The sequence below is a fragment of the Panthera uncia genome, chromosome D1 (assembly GCF_023721935.1).
Source record: "Panthera uncia isolate 11264 chromosome D1, Puncia_PCG_1.0, whole genome shotgun sequence".
NCBI classification, from domain to species: Eukaryota; Metazoa; Chordata; class Mammalia; order Carnivora; family Felidae; genus Panthera; species Panthera uncia.
Genome location: NC_064808.1, coordinates 97,597,169 through 97,605,073, shown reverse-complemented (window position 1 = coordinate 97,605,073; position 7,905 = coordinate 97,597,169).

Genomic DNA, 7,905 nt, shown 5'->3' with positions numbered 1-7,905 from the left:
AGCCCCACGTTGGGCTCACTGCTGTTAGCACAGAGCCCACTTCAGATCCTCTGTCCCCTCTTTCCCTGCCCACCCCCTGGCTTGCACGCTCTCAAAAATAAATAAAACATTAAAAAATAATAATAATAAATAAATAAATAAATAAATAAATAAATAAATTTATACTTACAACTTGTAATATAGAAGTGAATATTTATATTTATTATATAAATGTGTTAATATACATATATATAATATTTTCCTTCTCTTATTCTTTTATCATCTAACATCAGGTATATTAATAATAGCTAACTTTATATCTCAGTATTCAAGATACAAGACCAAGAACAGTGAACACCATCCAAGGACTTTGCAATCTCTTCTGGTGAAAGCGTTAGTGGCTTTTTGGCTGTTCTCAGGATACTTATAGCACGTTAAGAAGAAGCATGACTTTGTTATTGTCCTTTTTTCGATATTATGTATATTTTAAGGAGATGTGTGTGGGTGCCAAGTTGGCAAGGGGTGGTCCGTGACAGTCTTTCTGATGTGTCACCTTGGCTAGGCTACCATACCCAGTTATTCAACAGAACACTAACCTAGATGGTGGTGGAAAGAAACTTTGTGGATATGATTAAAGTCTAGAATCAGTTGACCTTAAGTAAGAAAGGTTATCCTAGACAATCTGAGCAGGGCTGGCTCAGTTGAAAGGCCTTAAAAGCAGTGCTGAGGGTTCCCTAAGCAAAGAAATTCTGCCTGTGGACAACAGCCTCAGCCTATGCCTGAGTTGCAGTCTGTCCTTCCTGATGTCTCCTCTATGGATTCCAGACTTGCCTAGCCAGCCCCCATATTCATCTATGCCAATTCCTTATAATAAATCTCTCAGTATATATCTCCTACCTATTCAGCTTCTCTGACTAAACTTCAGCTGACAGAATTGGAGGTCATGGGTTTTTAAATGACATAGGACAGTAGCAGCACTTAACCATCAGCAGCAAGATGGATGTAATTACCAAAATGGTTTGCAAAGCCTGAGCTTTGCAATCAAAGGGGATTGAACTACAGGGTCTGCAGTATTGGCTAATTGATACGGAGAAATAGAAGGCTACCTGTGGCATCATGCTGCTTGTATAATTAAAAAAAAAAAAAAAGAGCTGGCAAGCAGAAGCCTGTCATCAGCTGCCACAAAGAAAATGTGTAGGCCTTCACCCAACTTTCAGACTGGGCAGACCCAGAGCCCATAGATGAAGTGGTATCTGTCATATTGTGGAAAGATCATACAATGTCACTATAAGTATATGCAGCATGTACTACCCCAATCCTTCCCCGAAGTGACATGAGGATATTTGTCAGAATGATCATGTCCTAGAGAAAAGGAAATACTTTGACTTTTCAAGGACCATTAAATACAGGATTTGAGCTGACTCTGATACCAGAAAACACAAAATGGCATCATGAGCCCCTGATTAGAGGTTTATGAAGGACAAATAATAAATGGAGTTTGGTCCCAAGCCCATCCACCATCTATGGAGCCTATCAAGTCATTCTGTGGTTATTTTTTGGCTGCTGGAAGAATCCTTATATTCATTCCCTGGCCTGTGGGGTACAGGTCACAAAGGTGGGTAAAAAGAGTCAAGTGGAAGCTCCTGAAACTCCCCACTCTCACCTCTGGCCAGGACAGTATATCAGAAATGATGCTGCAACAGAGGTAGTGCAGAAGTTACCATCACCATCAAAGAATTATATGTGGGAGTGATACTCCACATCACATCCCTTTTCAATTACCTATCTTATCCCTGTGAAAAGCTGGTTGATTGTAACAGATGATGACATAGGACTGTAAACTTAACCAGGTGGTAGCCCCAATTGCAGCTGATGTGGCAGGTATGGTATCTACACAAGATTAGATCAACACAGTTGGGAATATAGCTAATGATCTGGCAAATGTCTTCTTTCCCATAAGTAGGAAAGATTTAAAAATAGTTTGCATTTACATGGTTAGGGCATCAGTACACAGGCACTGTATTTCCCAAGGGCTACACTAACTCTGCCATAGTGTAGTGCCCAAGGACCTTGTTCATCTTGACATTCTGAAGACTTCAGAGTGGCCTACTCTACTGATGATCTATAGATGATTATACTCCATGAGTTAAAGTACCAAATATACTATATTCAAAAAATCTGTGAAGGGCCAGTTTTTTTTTCCAACTCATCATAGACTAACAATTGTAGAAACCTCAGTAAAAATGAATTACTATAAAAATGAAATAAAAAATAGAAACATACAAAATAATACATAAATTGTTAGATTCAATAGATATAAAATTACATTTTGATAAATATAATCCAAAAAATATATAACATAGGGAAGAGGTTAACAAAAACTGTATACGTGTTCACTGAAAGTGTACATTAGATTATTAATATAAAATCACTATTACACTAAAAACATTTTATCATTTTCAACTAAACAGAGGTTATGATGACATATTGATTCCCCTGCATTAAATGCCTTTAAGCATACTTGCTTCTTGCTTGTAAAATTACATAAATTGGGTTGGATTTATGATAACCAGGCTTGCAAGACATAAGTACATCTAACCTATTTCTATGACTTATTTAATTATATAACACTTACAATAAAGAAACCAGTTGTATAGAAAGACGTGGCCAGGAACCCAAGAAGAGATTTTAAAATCATTTCAAGCAAGCTTGAGGTATTTAACTTTTTTCTAAAATGAAACAAGTGTGCTATATTTTCAAAATCATTCTTCAGTTCTTTGTTTATCCCACAAAATTATACTTAAATTTGGATTATCTGTTAATAAAAGAAATATGTTCATGGTTTTACACACAGGGATTACATCGTACAAACTAGCCTTTAACTATCATTATAAATGGCTTGTATGAGTTCAGTAACACCCATATTGACTAACCTGGTTGCATAAGATAAATCCACTAGTCATGAAGTTAGATGTCATAGCAATGTCAGATTGCTATAATATCTTCTAAAAGCTTACCTCTCAACCTTGGCGTTTATCTCACTGCAGAACAAACAGTTCACAAATCACACTTTCAGTAGCACTACTATAGATAGCCTAGTAAGAAAAATGGGTGCAACAAATAAGAAATGCCATTAAGATTCAGGGATCCTGCCATATAATGGAACTTTTAAGATTCTGGTGGTCTGGGGCAGGTTGAGACATTCTCTCTAAAGCAAGTTTTTATATCTCATACCTCCTATACGTGATATATAAGCTGCACTTGAGAATACTATTTTGATCCATTATCAGGTGACTGTGAAGGCCTTCAACAAGACCGTCCTCTGTAGCATATGTATGCTGCAGGTCCAAGCTGCCTTGCCAGTCAGGGCATAGGAACCAGAGGCAGAGAGAGGTATCCATAGTGTATAAGGGTGTTTCATGGAATCCTTTGCAAGCACCAACTGGACAGACAACTGACACAATACTGGACCCTCATAGAAACTGAGCCATGTAAAATCCAGGAACTATGTAACCATTAGGAACTGTCCATTACGGTGTGGGTGTTATTAGATCCCCTCAAGATGTAAGGTTGAGTGGCCGTAACAGTAATCCGTCACACAATGCAAGTGGCACAGTGGAGGCAGAGCAGGTTCTGAAGATACAAGTAAATTACACTAATGGGTGAGCCAGACTCCCTCGTATCTTACGTCTATTCACTGATGCCTCTACTCACATTTATTACCTCATGGAGTAGAGGAGTTCCTATGACCAACCAAAAAAAAAAAAAAAAAGACCTCAGGCAGGTTTGTAAAAAGTGCAATATGCTAGTGCTAGCCAAAAATTGCAGTTGCATTAAGGCCCTACTCAAGAGTGACTAAAGGAAATTTTTTCACTGGTAAATATTCCCAGTGGGCAGATCAGGAACACTATGCTTCATCATTTACTATAGGTGGAGAAAACGAAATCTGAGCTGTATATACACAGAATAACTGGGTAGCATGGGGCGCCTGGGTGGCGCAGTCGGTTAAGCGTCCGACTTCAGCCAGGTCAGGATCTCGCGGTCCGTGAGTTCGAGCCCCGCGTCAGGCTCTGGACTGATGGCTCGGAGCCTGGAGCCTGTTTCCGATTCTGTGTCTCCCTCTCTCTCTGCCCCTCCCCCGTTCATGCTCTGTCTCTCTCTGTCCCAAAAATAAATTAAAAACGTTGAAAAAAAAATTAAAAAAAAAAAAAAAAGAATAACTGGGTAGCAGATGGCTTGGCTGGAAGGAGCCTGGAAGAAACACAATTGGAAGATCAGGGGTGAGGAGGTCTGGTGAAGGGTGAGGAGGTCTGGTGAAGAGATACATCAACAGACCTACAGGGGTGGGCACAAAGCACAAAGCAGATCTTTGTATCTCCTCACAGTCAGCAGAGGTCACCCACTGTAGAAGCAGCCCTCAACAAACTGGTAGGCTTGTCTCGTGAAATCAGCCAAGCCACCTCCCCAGCCAGCCGGTGCTGATGCAATGATCTCATGAACGGAGTGACAGTGTGGCAAGGATGGATACTACACATGGACCCAAAAGCATAGGCTCCCTCTCATCATGACTGATGGAGCTATTTCCACTGATAACTGCCTGACATGTCAGCAGCAGGAGCCTACTTGGAACCCTTGATACGGCAGTTTTTCAAGGAGACCCTCTTTTGCATCAGACCCCTTGCACCTTGAGGGAGACATCAACTTGTCCTTACAAGAACTGATACTCTTGATACGAATTTTCTTTCTCTGCCTACAATACCCCCATTGCCTCCATTGGCACCACCATCCAAGGGCTTAGGGGATGCTAACCTACCAACACGGTCTCCCATGCAACACTATTTTGGATAAAAACTCCTATTTTATGCCAAAGAAGATGCACCAATGGACACATGAAAATGATCATGGGCTACACTGATCTAACCAGGTAATGCATCACCCCAAAAAGCCAGTTTAATCAAGTGATGAGCTGATCTTTAATGTTCCAGCTAAAATTCTCCCTCTCTCTCTCTCTCTCTCTCTGAAAATAAACTTTTTTTTTTTAAGGAGGAATTACAGTAGCTGCTATACAATAAGGGCAGGTAAGGGGTACATTTGGTCCCAGGGTGTTTGGAGGTATATCACTTGGTGCTTTCATGCTAGAGATAATAGTTGATATGCAGTGCGAAAAACCACAGCTCAGCAAGGGCTATTGAGGACTTAGACACCTCGTGGATAAAAGGTTAGGTGTCCCTATCAAGACCAGTGAGAATGCTAGGAAAATCTAGAATGGTTGATAAGAGAGAAAAATGATGAATGTCAGTTACAACTTTGGGACCAACTAAAGGACACTTGCTTGCCTTGCTAACCATTTGCTTTGAGTCTCTTCAGAGATTGTGACTAGCCTTAACTTTGAAGGTAACCTATAACTTACTGGACTTGTATCGCCCCTCAGGTAAGAAAGAAGGCATATTCTTTCATTAAAATGGGGAGGGTTCTACACAAGCAAATCATGGAAGCAATAAACACCAAGCAGTAGCATGTTGTTTGGGCAGAAAATGTGATGCTGATCATAGGGAGGGTGCTAAGACTCTCATAAGGGTGACACAGAGAAGAAGCAGAAGAGGAGGCCTCAAACCTAAGCTTATCTTCTTAAAAAGCAAACTTTCCCCTGCATCTTGCTACTTACTGAGTAAGGGCCACAGAGTGAGCCTCTGGTGATATAAAGATGTATACACCATGGCTGCTACCCTCAAGGACTAATTTAAACTTGCCGTTAAGCATATATTTTCAAGTAAAGAATAACACGAGGCAACCAGAGCTAAGTGCCAAAGACATAGTCACACAGTGCTACAAAAAGCTCCCGAGGGACAAAAATACTTCCCCAAGGAAGGCCAGGTGGACAGAAGGAAGGCCTGTTGAGCTTGAACGTGGCTTTACCAATACTCGTTATCTTAGAAGCAGAGGTTGGGGGAGGGCTTCCCTTGCCAATGCAGTGACCTTTCATTTGGGGTGGCCCTTGTGCCAACCATGAAACTAGTGAACCTACAAGGATATTGGTGTGCCGTATAGCTGCTCACACTCTTCGGATGCCAGTCTCTTTCAGCCCTGCTAGTGCTTGCTCAGTGGACCTAGGAACAAAGTGGTCATGGTAGTATGGATGGAACCTACTCAGGGAACTGACAACATGCACTTCCTCTCACCAAAGCTGACTTGCTCACCACTCCTGCTGAGCACCTAACCTGGCAGAAACAGAGACCAACACTGAAACGCCTATATGGCACCATTTCCCAGGGGGACCAGCGGCAGCTGGATTACACTGGACCCCTTTCAACATGAAGGGGGCAGAGAGTTGTCCTTCACTGAGACAGACACGTATTCTGGGTTTGGATGTGCTGCCCTTGCTTGTAATGCTTCTGCTACCACCGCCATCTAAGGGCTTATAAAACACCTTATTCACCATCACGGTATTGCTCACAACATTGCCTCTGATCAAGGAATTCATTTCTCAGCAGAAGAGGTGTGGCGTCGGGCTCAGGCCCCATAGAATTCCTCTTGTTACCTACCTCATCACCCAGAAAAGAGTGACCTAAAAGCTGGGACGAGCCACTGGAGTCTCAGCTGTGGTCCCAGGGCCTGTCTTAACAGACTGCAATATATCCTTTGACTCAGTGATCAATAACTGGTGCTATTTCTTTCTTAACTGGGAGGCAGAGATTTCAGAACCAAGCGCTGGAAGCCAGAGTGGCTCTTCTCACCAGGACACCTAACACCTCACAGAATTTTTGCTTCCTGCCACTGCAACTTTGAGCTCTGCTAATCCAGAGGTCTTGGTTTCCAAGGGAGAAAATCTTCCACGAGGATAAACACCAATGGTTCCAATGTTTTACAAGTTGAGACTTCCCCTGGCTGTTCTGGTCCTTGTGTCACTGAAGCAATAAGCAAAACAAAAAAATAAAATAAAATAAAAGGGGGGGGGAGGAATTACTCTACTAGTTGGGGTGATTAAAACAAAGAGGATATTTAATTGCAGGGATGACAATGTTTGGAGCCTAGGGGATTCTCAGGGGGAATCCCTTACTATTTTTGAGTCCAATAGTAAATGTTAATGGAAATTCACAGAAATAAAAAAAAAATACGCAGAATCTCTAAGGATTCAGACTCTTCAGGAATGAAGGTTTGGGTTACTCTACTACTCCACCACGTAAAAAACACCAAGAAGAGGATATCCTGGATGAGGAAAATGAGAACACAAAAATATGGAACAGATAGTATACAAAGGAAGATTCTATGTGTATATATAAACTTACATATAGATGTATTTTATGAGCAGTAATATGAACAAGGACTATAGTAGTTATGCATTTTTTCTTCTTTTTTTATATGTGTGTATATTATTGCCTTTTCTGTCCTACTTCCCTAATTATGTTATACAGGTTGTTGGAAGATTAACTTTGCAATTTACTCTTTAAGGAAGAAAATACTCATATGAAGAAACTGTCTGAGGAGAGTAGCCAACACAACCTGTCTCCCAGAGAGGGATACGATGACTGTTGAAACTTTGCTTCTCTTCATCTTGAAGAGAGGGCAAGAACGTCTCCCTTTGTGCAAAAGATGTTTGCATCTTGTTAGGTGAAAGGACAATTTTTTATGGTTGTAGGAAGTTCTTATCTGTGTAGAAAGGAGCGTATGGATACTGAGGACCCAAAAGAGTAACCTGCAACAGTGTAGACTAGCCTTTGTGAATGACTCACAAGCAATTGTCTTTCCAATTTGTGATAGTAGGGTTTCTGCTGTGCCACTGGCTCCCTGTCCCAGTGTTACTGGAGGAAGACTATAGGGATAAAGGGAGGGATAAAAAAAAGGGCTTGGTGCCCAGTCGACTTCCTATTTCTGTCAGACTCATTGACCCAGCCGTGGCAATCTGTTTCAAGGAAGCAGTTGAATGTG